Below are 14,031 nucleotides of genomic sequence, written 5' to 3'. Positions count from 1 at the left end.
TGCTGCTAACATCAAGGCAATGGGTATAACCAGTCAACAGGTAAAGTGTCTAAAGAGCGAATCTTTTCTTTTTGCAACTTATTTCTTCAAATATTCATTACAATGATAGAAAGGTGATCTTCAAAGACAGGAGAGACATGGGTGGTGGAATATCTTAGCCAGGACAATGCACGTGCAAAATTATGAGAGGAACAAGAGTCTGTGTCCTAAACCAATAGAGTGGAGAGTTTGGAAAGGAAGAAAATCTGGTCTGTGAGAAGGTCAGGATTTTCTTGAGATCAGGGGTTTTAAAAATCATTATCTTACTTCGGATTAGTGTTCCAGTCACTTTTGCTTTTCTCTGTCAACATCCTTTTCTGCAGAATAGTATGTAAAAAAAAAGAACCTGCTGCATTTTCACCAGTGTCTTAAACTTGCTATCTTCTGACTTTGAGCACTCAGTACCTCACTGCCGTGCAGCACCTACTTGCTGACTTATTGTCTTCTCCTCAGTCAAGAGTTACAGCTCCTTGAAGCCATTGACTTGCTCTGGTCCTGCTTTTTACCCTGAGATCTTCCAGAGAGTCTTGCAAAAGCATACCTGGGTCCCAAATGAATGAAAGTTAAGGAATGTTTTAAAAACCTATAAAAGGTTCATCATTTTAGCTTACATATGAAGAAGGATGGGCTCCATAGCTCAGTGGATAAAATGCTTGCCCAGAAGCATAAAAACAACAGTTTAATTCCCAAAGCCACATCTAAAAGGCCAAGAATGGTAACATGCTTGCAATTCTGGTACTATAAAGGTGACTATATACAGTTCCCTGGGGCTTGTGGGCCAGCTAGCTGAGAGTAATTGGTCAGTAAGTGACTCTATCTCAAAACCAAAACCAAAACCAAAAATGAAAACTGAGGTCTGGATTGGAAAGACCTGAGTTCAGGTTCTCAGCTCTGATGTGAAAGCAGATGTGGGAGACTCTGTAACCCCAAGGCTGGACCAGTGCCACTTTAATCCCTAACATTCATTGTCTGACCACTTTAACCAGTCAGTGAGCTCTGGGACCATTGAGAGTCCCTGCCTCAGAAAATGAGGAGTAGAGAAAGGCATCAACCTTCAGCTTCATGTACATGTACATATACATATATGTACATGTACATACCACATGAACACATGTATTCACATGGGCATCTGCATACACAGGGACATACACTCATTCACACACACACACACACACACACACACACACATCACATAAAGAAATAGGGGTGCTGTGACCTTTAGAACATTCTCATGGTTCTCAGGCTTTCCTGAGAGTGGCCCAGCAGAGACAAATGCTTTTTGCCAGACTCACTGCCCTAAGATAATACCATTAAGGTAGAAGTGCAGAGGTCCATCTAAACCCCTCCATTTGTTCATTTCAAGGGTAGCTGTGCATGAATGTATGGTGAGTAGGGTAACAATCCTGCTTTTTATGATAGCTGATTTGAAGTAAGCCAAAGCATTGGATTCCATTATGGGCTTTCATTGGTTGGTGCCCCTCTCATCATGGATACCCCATAGCCAAATGGGCAGCATGTAGAGCGTGTGTCAGCCCTTAGCTGGTATCAAGCACTACGGCAATAGCTTTAGGAATGACTAGAGATAGACTCTGGGTAAAGTTGGCCAATCAGTGGTGGGTTTAATTGGAGGATTGTAGGAGCATTGCAAAGAGGGGTCAGGAGAGTGGGCAACCACCTCTCAAAGGTAGTTCTGGAAGCCTATAATTCCCTAGCTGTCCTGGAAGCTAGATATACCTAACTAGAACTGTATCTTTAGAAAGTAACATATGAAATCACAGGAGGCCTTGGTTTTCCCATGGCTTGGGTATAGCCTGATTCAGGCTTGTTCTTTGAAGCCTTCATCTCAGTTTTCTAAAAAAGAAAAGAGGCTTTATCTAAGCTTAGTTGTCAGGATGTCACTACAAAGCAAATTTCTTTTTCCAAAAGTCCAGTGAGAAAACAAGGACCACAAAATTTCATCAGAGACATTCAATGAAAGAAAACTAAATTGTTGATAAGAACAGATGAATTCATGGAGAAAGGTGGCAAGAGGTTTTTGGGTTTTGTTTGTTTGTTTTGTTTTGTTTGTTTGTTTTGGAGAGGGTGTTACACCTTGACTTTTTAAGTTCGGAATCAAAGGAGGGTGTTGTAAAGATTGTAGTAGAAAAATGCCCTGGAATTTGGGGTTTGAAACATGTGAACTTAGATGTTGTAAAGAAAATTTCTTAAGAGTTACTGCTCTCTCATTAAAGACCCAAGAAGTGCAAAACATGTTAACAAAATCTGCTTTGCCACTCCAGCAATCCCCACAAGCAGGGCTTCCTATGCTTTTTCATCTTTTGCTGTTATTTTCCTTGCCACAACATTTCCTATATTCATTAAGTAGTTATTATCGAGGACATGTTCTGGGTGTCCTTATATCCTGAGCCCTGCTCTGGGTCTGGGAGGTTGTCCAAGTTTGGTTTCCGTTGCTGTGATAAAGCACTGTGACCAACAGCAAACTGGGGAGAGAGGGGATTATTTGGCTTAAGGGAGACTGAGAAGGAACTGGAGGAAAAACCATGGAGGGATGCTATTTTCCTGATCATCTCAGCGAGACTTCTTTCACAACCCAGGCTGCCCACCATGGTCTGGGCCACATGTTAATCGCCAATCCAAACAACCTCTCACAGACATGGCCACAGGCTAATCTGATCTGAGCAATTCCTCACTCAAGGTTTCATCTTCCCAGGTGGCTCTAAGTTGTGCCAAAACTTAGACTAAACTAAAACTAAAATTCACCAGTGCAGAATCTTCTGCAAAAAATAAAAGCATAAAGTCAGGGTTCTTACCTCATAGAGCTGATCGCATAACATGGTGAGCAAAAAGATGCCCAGTGGTCTACTTGTACTCAGTCTTACATCACTGTAGGTGAATGAAGCAGTTAGACATAAAAATTATAATTAGAGCTACACTGATCCTGAGTTTTATGATTCATAACTTATATAACTTACAAGTGGAGAGCTTTCAGCTCATGGAATATTTTTTCATCTGGAAAAATGAATGGGCACAGCCGCACCCACCTCATGAAATTGATGTGAAGGTAAATTCCGCACAAGAAACAATTCTCACTCTGGGATGACCCTGGATGGGAGGACTTCACTAGCAGGCATTAGATGCTTACAGAATCATACCGGGCTTAGTCACTTCGAGGTCACTGGCATCACTGAATCTACAGGTCAGGAAGTGGTGGCAGGCATCACTGCCCTGATCACAACATTAAGGCTGATGTGCGACACGCCACAAAGTCATTGTCTGGACAGCAGAATGCTGGCTTGTCTGCAGCTAAAGTTTCTGGTAGCAGCCACAGCAACTGCAGAAGTGTTTTCTCCCCTCCACCTTCAGAGAGTGCTGTGGAAACGCATGTTATTTGGTGCTCTGGTTTGCCTCCAGATTCCTGACTGGCAACTATCATTTATATTTTCCATGGAGATGTACCCAGACTATTGGTAAGTTGACTATTCTGTCAAGAACCAATGCATCGTCCAGTTGTATTGATCTCAGGTTAGCCATTAATCTACCTTACTTAACAGCTTAAAGGACAAAGGTATGATTTGGGAATTTAAAGATTATTTTTCCAGCCATCTTGTCTGATAAATAAGAAGGCTTACTCTAAAGGAAATAAGCGATCATAGCCCAGCCGCAAGTCAAGCTAAGCCGTGCCATTAGTTTTGATATAGGGATCATTCCCTCCTGCCTCGCATGCACAATGGCATTAATGAAAATGGTGCACACGGAGGTGTCTCCGCCATCTTTTCTGATGCTTTGCCTTTATTTCGATTGCCTTTGAGATCGGGCAGTTTAGCTAACTTAATATCCCAAATGTTAGGAACTTTCCAATATTTTTCAATGTTGCTTTTTTTTCAAGTGCTGGATAGAGGAATAATCTATCACATTGAAATGGGCCGGTAGGCCAGGAGAACTCAAATTATTTTGCAACCAGCCAACAATACCCATGGAGGAACTATTTTTCTTGTAACATCAGATGAACTTTGGGACTGACAGGGGACCACAAAAGAGCCAGAAGGAAAATGAAGAGATGTCCAAACATCCTATTTTCTCCACTACCAATAAGTCAGGAAGAATTTTCCCGAATCATTTTTTTTTACATATGTCTTGACTGTTGATTCATCAGCGATGTCTTCAATAAATTCACAGCTCAAACCACATTGCAGCATTTTTGTTAAGGAAAAGAGGGACTGAAGGTGTGACTGTATTATTTATTCTACTTTAGCAATGGGTATGTTTGACAGAAAATACCATCAGCAGCTAATACTATGTTAATATGCTCAGATCAGTAGGTACACAAGCAAAAGCTGCAACACTCTCGTATGACGTGAGGTCAGATACTCTGTGTGCAGGATACTCTGGTGCACTTTCCCATCCATTGTAAGAGAAGGGAAACTTTGGATGCAATCTGTGAACACACATCAAAGCAAACAGATTTTTCAAGAGGCCAAAGTATTCATTATATATATATATATATATATATATATATATATATATACATATTTAAACATTTCTCATTAAATAATATAAATATTTTTATCACCACTATTTTAATACATATCTTTTCTTTGACAATTTCATTTTACTTGTCCCAGCCTTTTTGTGTTTCTTGTGAGAAAAGAAGCAGAGTTCATTTAAAACACCCTTGTTTATGATGGATGAAACCACAAGTCTTTTGTGATGTTAACTCATTCAGAGGAAGATAATTTGAACTTCAGAGTATTTTGTGTTTGGAGAGAAAGCGCACCAAGGAGAACGGGCGCTTTTTGGTGCATTGTATTACAGGAAGGAAAAGATCAAGGAAGAGTTGGTCTTAAAAATGTCAAAATATGAGAATTTGATGGGAAGAAAGAAGGAAAACAGAGCAGTTGGAAATGCAAAGATGAAAGCCCTGGATCCAGACATGTCTATGTAATTTCCCAGAACTGGAAATTGTACTAGCAATTTGGAAAGAGATATGGAGAAGCGATGTGCGTTAACTGTTGAGCGTTTCTTCAGCAGTGAAGGGTTTTAGAACACATGGTGTAATGAGCTCGTGACTCATCTACATATGGGCTCGTCCTTGGTGACCGATGAAGGGAGAAGTCAAGTTTCATAAGGAATTAAGCATGGAAGAGGAGGCCAAACCCCTTTTCTAGGAAGGAGAAAAGGCTTCTGGGTCATCAGCAGAATGTTAGCTAACTCAGCCAATGAAAGTCACGTGGAGATAGATCACACATGCAGGGCCTTTCAATGTTCCAAAGTGCGTTATCCGGGCGCCTCTTCCCCTGCTTTCTTGATGACCCAGGAGTGGACTTGTCCAAAACTGTCCAAGTAGCTGGTAGCTGAGCCCAGGTGCAAATCGAATTCTTTCCACCCCACGAGTGATGCTCAAAAACTGGCTGCTTATCAAAATCATTTGGAAAGCTTTGTAAAAATACAGATTCTTGAGCCTCAGCCCAGGAAATTCTGATTCAGTAGTCTAGAGAATGCTCTGAGAATCTTTTTGTCTCTTTCCTTTTAAGTTCTAACATTGACTCTGATGTAGTTGATTTGCAGAAACACTGCATACAAAGACGGTGTGAGAATGGGCAGAAAGAAGAGCCCAGCATGTTGAACAGTCTATAAAACTACACGTGGTCTTATAGAACTCAGCCAGATCTGAAAAGCATACTTGGACTTTTCTCCAACCTTACTCCTATAGACCTAGACCTCCCTAGTCAGCCCAACTTCTCCTCCAGGCCTCCTGTGGCTTGCAAGGATGCTTCAGAAAGTGTATACTGGAGTCACGTTTCTTCTTCCACGATATATCACAACTGGACAATCAGTCCTGCCTCAGTGAGGAAAAGGAAGAGACGTTTGCAGTCAAAGTCACTCTCAAGGAGCCTTAGCCTTAACCTTGTTTCAAAACAAGGACATTTAAAGGATCTGGTAAAATATGCTAATTATCCATTTTTTTAACTAATATGTTGGAGCTGGAGAGATGGCTCAGTGGTTAAGACCACTGTCTGCTTTCTGAAGGACCCAGGGTTCAGTTCCACCACGGCAGTTCACAACTGTTTGTGACTCCAGTTCCAAGGAGTCTGACATCCTCACTCCCGATGCACATAAAATAAAAATTAAATAAATTATTTGAAAATTTATTTATTTTTATTTTATGTACATTGGTGTTTTGCCTGCATGTATGTCTGTGTCAGATCTTCGAGTTAGAGCTGCCATGTGGGTGCTGAACTGGAGTTCTCCAGAGGAGCAGTCAGTGCTCTTAACCACTGAGCATTTCTACAGCCTATCTGATCATTCTTTATTTTATTTAAATGTTTTTCCCCTTTGCACTAGGTATAAGAAAGCTGAAAATCTTCCTACACTACATCCTTAAAGTGTCCCAGAAAACCAAGGTAACTGTGCACTATTAACATAATAATTATGTCACTAGTTTTAGTGAGGTGAACCTCCAGCATGACAGGAAAAATAAGCTTTTATTTTGCAAGTTATTTCTTTCTATTCTTTTATATTGGTTTCCCTATATTTTTAAGTATTACCTTATTTTTCCTAGGCTACTAAAACATTAGAATCATCAGAAATTTAAAAGGAAAAAACATTCTTTCTGGTGGACAATATCATGTTTAACTTTTAAACTATGAATCTTTTGAATATTAAGTACTAAAGCTGTCAGAAATCTCTAGGGTCCCCTAAATAAACAGGTCTAAATCGGAAAACATCTTCAGTAAACTGTTAAAAAAAGCATTAGTTCAAAAAATATATAAAGCTTATATATTCTGTATTCCTTAGTTTTCCAACATCTAGAAAGGGACTGGTTTTTTAGGAATGACAGAAGAAACACCTTCACATTCATAAACAGAGATTATACCAGGGTGACAGAACTTAAAACCCAGTTTCTGTACAGAAGTCTGTTTCATTTGTCACCTGTTATAAAGCAATTATGTTTAACACATAAATCTCCATATCCAGTAAATGTCACATGGCACTGTCATATGAACCAAGGACATTCTAGTTGTATTAGTTTAAGCTGTTCACTCGGCTCTTAGGACTCTAATTCCATAGGGTTCCCTATGTTGCACAGGTCCTGGCACCACTTCTGGGCATCTCCATTTTTCACCTATGTGTAGGCATCACCGCACAGTTCTAAGCCAGCGTCTAGAACGTTTAATTGGTGGTAAGGTCTTCCTCAAACTCCAGTGGGTGTCAGGTCAGGTCAGGACCAGACAGCACCATATGCTCTACTCTAATTAGCCCCAAAGCTAGAATTATCCAAGATACAACTCACAGACCACATGAAGCCCAAGAAGAAGGATGACCAAAGTACAGATGCTTCAGTCCTTCTTAGAAGGGGAAACAAAATACTCATTGGAGGAAATGTGGAAACAAATGCGGAGCAGAGACTGAAGGAAAGGCCATTCGGAGACTGCCCCACCTGGGCATCCATACCCCATGCAGTCATCAAACCCAGACACTATTGTGGATGCCAAGAAGTGCATGCTGACAGGAGCCTGATACAGCTGTCTCCTGAGAGGCTCTGGCAGAGTGTGACAAATACAGAGGTGGATGCTCACAACCCAACATTGGACTGAGAACAGGGTTCCCAATGGAGGAGTTAGAGAAAGGACTGAAGGAGCTAAAGGGGTTTGCAACCCCATAGGAAGAACAAGAATATCAACCAACCAGATCCCCCAGAGCTCCCAGGGACTAAGCCACCAACCAAAGAGTACACAAGGAGCCACATATGTAGCAGAAGATAGATGACCTTGTTAGCTATCAATGGCAGGAGAGGCCCTCGGTCCTGTGAAGGCTCCTTTCCCCAGTGTAGGGGAATGCCAGGGTGTTGAGGTGTATGGGAGGGAGAGTATCATCATAGAAGCAGGAGGAGGGGTGATGGAATAGGGGGTTTCCAGAGGGGAAACCGGGAAAGGGGATAACATTTGAAATGTAAATAAAGAAAATATCCAATAAAAGAAGAGAAAAAAAGAATTAACCATAAATAAAAAGTATGTAGTGTGGATGAACAGACCTAACAAGGGAGAGAGAAGATGCCAAAGCTTGGGGGACTATGCTCTTTCCACTGGTTTTATAGGGATAGGTCGAATGCCTGTTGTCCTGTTGCCCCTAGTGGATGGGAACCAGGGAGCACTGGGTGTGTTCTCTGATTCCACAGCAATCATAACAATGGAAGCTCTCCTAGAGGACTGGGATCCAGAACCACAATGCTTAGCTCTCCAGGGAGTTTCAGCTCAAATGCAGAAACCACAGCAGGCTGAGAACAGTGGGATCTTCTTGGTGTTTGTGTGGTTGTCACCCAAAGGAGAACAAGAACAGCTCTGTAATTTTGATGGCAGCAAATGTTTCTGTCTTCCAGGGAGGTAGTGGACAAGAAATGGCTCTTGTCCCTACACAGATCTCACTTGAAGGAAATGCATGAAAATTAGACAAGTTATCAAACTGGTAATATGAAAGCCTGGCAAGAGCTAGGAGGGTCTTCAGGCAGAAGTGTAGAGTTCAGTGCTGATCCTAGACCTTTGCTCAAGGGTTAATGAGACAGCATGGTGGGCATGGGTAGGACAGCAGAGAAACCATGGCAACCATCCAGATGTGTAGTGATCCTGACCTGGACTGGGGGCACTTTGCAGTCAAATATGTGAACTGCCACTGGCAACCAAGGTTTGGGTGAACACCGGCATGGTTCCCTTGGTGATGGGATAAAACGAGCCAGAGTGCAGCTGAGGAGACTCTGAGCACTTTAGTTCCGATTCAGCTCAGCCTGTGCTAGATACTCAGACTCAAAGAAGAGGGCAGATGCACTTCTCTGTGCGCTCAGGACTGGTTTTCTCGAGAGCAGAGGGAGACCTAGACAACCAGGCAGACACTGAACACAGGCAAAAGTAAATGACTATCATTTGGTTTGAGCTTCATCCTCAAACTCCTTTGCTATATCTGGGCAACTTAATGTTCATATTAAATACCCTGCCTAGAAATACAATTCCTGCTTTGAAAGCTGTGTTCATAGTGACAAGATCCTTTTCCTTAGATTCTTATCACGGAATTGATGTGTCAATAACTCCCATAAAACCTCAGGACCACTTAGAGGAGCTGCCGGTCTTTGAAATAAGCATGAATCCCTGTTTAAAAACACATAAGCTCCCCTCTTTTCCCCATTCTTCTTTTTACCCCTGTCATTAGCATTCTGTCTAAACTCTGCCCCACAGTTACTGGCAACAGCCAGGTAGGCCTGACTGGGCTGCTTGCCCCCTCCTCACTCTCTTGCTCTCTTATTCCTTTTTTGCTCTTGCCTTCCAGCCCCCACTCTCTCCCCATTCCCTTCCCCCTCTCTCTCCACATGCTCATGGCCAACCTTTCTCTCTCTCTCTCTCTCTCTCTCTCTCTCTCTCTCTATCTCTATCTCTATCTCTATCTCTATCTCTATCTCTATCTCTATCTCTCTCTGCCTTTCTCTGTCTCTACTACCCTCTCAACTCCCCTCTCCATGCCCTGAATAAACTCTATTCTATACTATACTGTCCTGTAGCTGGTCCCTCACGGGAAAGAGATGCCTCAACATGGGCTGGCCAAGGCACCCCCTTCCCCCATACCTCACCACACCTCCATAGAACATATCCCCCCTCTCTTTACCTTTTTAAAATACATCACCCGTCCTTATATTTATCTCCTTTCCTCTTCCTTCCTTCATTTCTTCCCAAGAAGACTGGAAGCCTAACAGAGATTCAGGCTAGGTTTTCTAGAGTACTAAGAAAGAACCACCAGCATTTCTTGAAGGAAAATCCACTCTGCACTGTCTAAAAACATAGTGTTTGCTCTGGTTGGCAATGTAGCTGCTGTGAATTGTTGTGATGGATTTTCAGTCAGGTTTCGGTCTCTTACAACATGACTTCATGACAGGGAATCAAATGTAATTCATTCTCTGGGATTACTGTGTGGTCAACCTCTAATGTGAAGAAAATGATGGAAATGTGGCCTCCGCTTGGGCGACGGAGATCCTGCAGTCCCCTTGCTACTCAGGGTGATGTGGTGATCAGAGTCACCAGGAATGTCACCGCACCTGGCAGACACATGGGGGATCATCTGAAGTCAGTGTCTGGGGACACATAGCCATGCTGCCCACTTCAAAGCTTGTCCGTTTTATTTTGTCTCTCTTGTCATGTAGACAAGCAACACAGGGCACAGAAACAAACATTACAGTCAAGATTACCTCGCTCTGTTGGAAATGCTTTCCCTCTCCAGGAGTTCTTTCAACATCAAGGCAAACAGGCTGGATGCTCATCTCCGAGGTTGCCCTTGCATTTTGGATATAAATATGAAGGAATTTCTTTGATAATTGTTTTCTTCCTTGTCTGATTCTTTAAGTGATGCTATGTTTCTCTAGAGAGTGTGTCTCAAGTGCTTTATGTCTGAGACTCTTTGCAGACATTAATAGACACGTGCTTAGTTTATATAAAGCACACATATATGTCTCTGACATAAGCAGTGAAGAGAACGTAGTTTACTTTTTTTGTTGTTTTTCTTTTAAAGAGGGATGAGGAATCATATTCCAGATGATCCAATGTTTTAATCCAGGAAGCAAAGGAGTAGAGAAGATTTAAATTTAGGGATCAACAAGATGGCTCGCTAGGTAAAGGTACTTACTGCACAAGTCTGTCAACCTGGGTTCAAGTCACAGAACTCACTTAGAGACGGAAGGAGAGCATCACTCCACAGGGTTGCCCTCTGATCTCCACAGGTGCACTGTGGCACGCAAGCCCACAGCACACTCAGCATTCTCTCACACACAATAATAACGGATAAATAAAATTTAAAATATTTAAACTTTGACATTTGCTTGCCAAATGTCAAGTGGGAATTAAGTTCAGGTTTATCTGCAGAAGGGAAATCAGGCCTGGGATTTCCTCTCCTGCCTTTATTTGTATGCTCTCTCTTTTGAGCAAACACAAGAACACTGAACTTATTTATAATTTCCTAATTTAAGACATACACATCTGCTAACCTAGAACCAGAAAGACCACTGCTACATGTCCTCTCGCGTATGGGTCCTAGCTTCAAAAATCCAGATTCTGTGTTTGATTTGGGATAACTGTAGAAAGCAGGAAGTTAGAAAACAGTCACTAGAGGGTGGAGGAGAAAAGTCTCAAGGGAGAATGGACAGCAGAATAGAGATGGTGTGAATGGGGCGGGGAGACAGGGGGAGATGGAAGGAAAGGCTTAAGGGTGGGGGAAGGTGAGGGAAAGACAGAAATAAGGCACAGGGAGGGATAGCTAACACTAAAGAAACATACTGTTTTATAAGCTTTTCAAAAAGAATATAATAAAAGGAGCTCAAGAAGAATGTGACTCAGGCTAAGAGTGCTCGCTACTGTCCTTGAGGACCTGAATCTGGGTACCAGTACCCACATCATGTCATATACAATCACCTGCCTGAAACTTCAGCTCCAACGGTTCCAATGCTTTCTTCTGGCCTCAGTGGAATACACACACAAAGCAAACAAAAAAAAAAACCCAAACAGCTTTACAAATACATATCACATATAATTTTTGAAAGGAGTTTGCCCCCCAACACACGGAGGACCTGAAGTTAGGATGGAGATAAAGCAATAAAGACAACTGGAAAGAGATAATCCTAGGTGAATATAATCCAAATACACTGTATAAGTGGAGGATAATCTCAGTACAGGGGAGGTGGTAGCAAGCTGATTTCTTTAAGTTGGACTTTAGTCTAGGATACAGAGTTCCAGGCCAGCAGGGGGCCACATACTGAGACCCTGTCTAAGATAGGAAGGAAAGAAGAGGAGCAAGAGGAAGAAGAGGAAGAGAAGGAAGACTAAAGAATAAATAAAATGTTATTTTAAAAAGAGGGTTGACTGGAGGTGCCCTAGATATGAAGATCATTCACCTCCCAGAAACCTTAGGTTATTAAAAATACAAGTGCCAAATGTGGCCCATTTCTGTATGAGTTGTTGTTTAGAGGTCTCAAAACAATATAAGTCACTGCTATTGATCTTGGCTGCCACTGGCACTCAACGGCAAAACCCTTTAAGACACCATATATTTTTGTCAAAGGACATGAGGATGTCCAGCTTTCCTTGACCTGGTTGCTTCCTCTGTGCTAGCTCATGTATATAGTGCCAGAAGGTGCTGTGAAAGCTGCTGCAGGAAAGGTCAGCCCTAATCTTACCTCTATGTCAGCTCTTGGTACAGTTATCACCAGCCTGGCCAGATGTGCCCACTCGTGTAGCAATGGCACGGTAGTTATGGGGGCAGTCAACAACTTCCTGGTGGACTTTCAGCCTGCTGCAGGCTGAAAGAGTTCATACCTGCTACTATAACCTTTGTCTAAGACACTGTGGCTGGGGAGGTCATGGGCCCTAGAGGAAAACGGACTACTATTATTTTGCTCAATGGGCATGGTATTAAAATGCCTTCTCAATATTTCTCTCTCTACTCATAGATAGTTCAGCTCTTGGCCCTCATTAGACAAGCTTCATCCCTCCACACACACATACACACACACAAGCACAAGGGGGCTACATTTAGTGCAGAGAATGATAACTGGCCAGATGCCAAAAATAAATAGCTCTGCTTGGCTTTAAATAGAACATCTATATCACTCCTTCCCGCTAAGGCTCAGGGAACATTGCAGAAGAGGTGAGTGTAAAGAATTATGGGATAGAGACTTATCTATAATAAGGACTTATTATTATCTATTATAAGACTGTTACAAAACAATGTCATCTGGATATAACACAATCAATGCACTCATGGACTCACTGTTGCTATGGTTACCTGTGTAAGACCCACACAAGATAGAGCCTATCAATATTTTATCAGCAGGGAGAAGGGGTCACGAGACCTCCCCTTCTTTCAGTCACCATCAGCCCAAAGTGGCCCTCAGGGAGGGGTGTCACATATATTCAAAGACATAAGTGACACATCACCTATTCTCCAGTGTATAACCTACCTGTGCTCAGTTAACCTTATTTAAACTCAGTGGGTCTCACACATACACAAGACATGGAAGTAGAAGGGGCCTTTTATTTCCTAAAGAACAAAGCTTTCAGTGGATGAAGGATATGGGGGATGAAACATGGTGATATGGGATAAAAATGACCAAAATTCAACACATATATGTACAAAACTGTCAAATAATAATGAATAAATGTGTTTTAAAATAGACTTCTGTAAGTCACGCTGGCCATAAGGGAGGTAAGGAAGGCTCTGGTTTTTATAGAAAACCCCAGGAGCACAGAGCACATGTGAATGTGTTTCAATGACTGTGTATTCGTAAGTCTTCGTAAGTAAAATTCTGTGTCCTCAAACTTGTATTGCTCATACATGTCCTCACACTATACAGTGTTGGCTGTTCAGTTATTTAAATTGCCTTGCGGTTAGAGGTGTCTGAAAAGAATTTTCTGTCGAGTGTATTAACTGTATAATACAATAGTTTGCTTGTGACTTTTGTTTTGAGGCAGGTTTCCATTCACTCTGTAGCCCAGAGTTAGTGGCTTGAAACTCACTATCCCACAGAAGCCTCAAATTCATGATAATCTTTCTGTCTCAGCCTCTCAAGTGTCGGGGGTTACAGGGAAAAGTGCCATGACCGCTCGATGACTGGGATATTTTCACACAGTGACTTTCTGCAGAAGCCATGGTGCTTATAGGCCAATTCTAATGCAACAAGACTCAGTCAGGAGATATGTGAGGGAGCACCGGCAGCACTGAGTTCCTCTCCTCATACATCTCTGTGTCCTGATAATAAACCTCTGTGGATGTGTTTCCTGCTCTTAGAACAAATAAAGTAGAACTCAAGAGGCTCTGCAAATTAAATTAGAACGAGAATCTAGAGAGAGAGAGAGAGAGAGAGACAGAGAGACAGAGAGAGAGAGACAGAGAGAGAGAGACAGAGAGAGAGAGAGAGAGACAGAGAGAGAGAGAGAGACAGAGAGAGAGCTCTAAGCAAAGCCCTCT

The sequence above is a fragment of the Rattus norvegicus genome, chromosome 3 (genome assembly GCF_021556685.1).
Source record: "Rattus norvegicus strain SHRSP/BbbUtx chromosome 3, alternate assembly SHRSP_T2T, whole genome shotgun sequence".
NCBI classification, from domain to species: Eukaryota; Metazoa; Chordata; class Mammalia; order Rodentia; family Muridae; genus Rattus; species Rattus norvegicus.
This window is presented reverse-complemented; position numbering follows the sequence as displayed.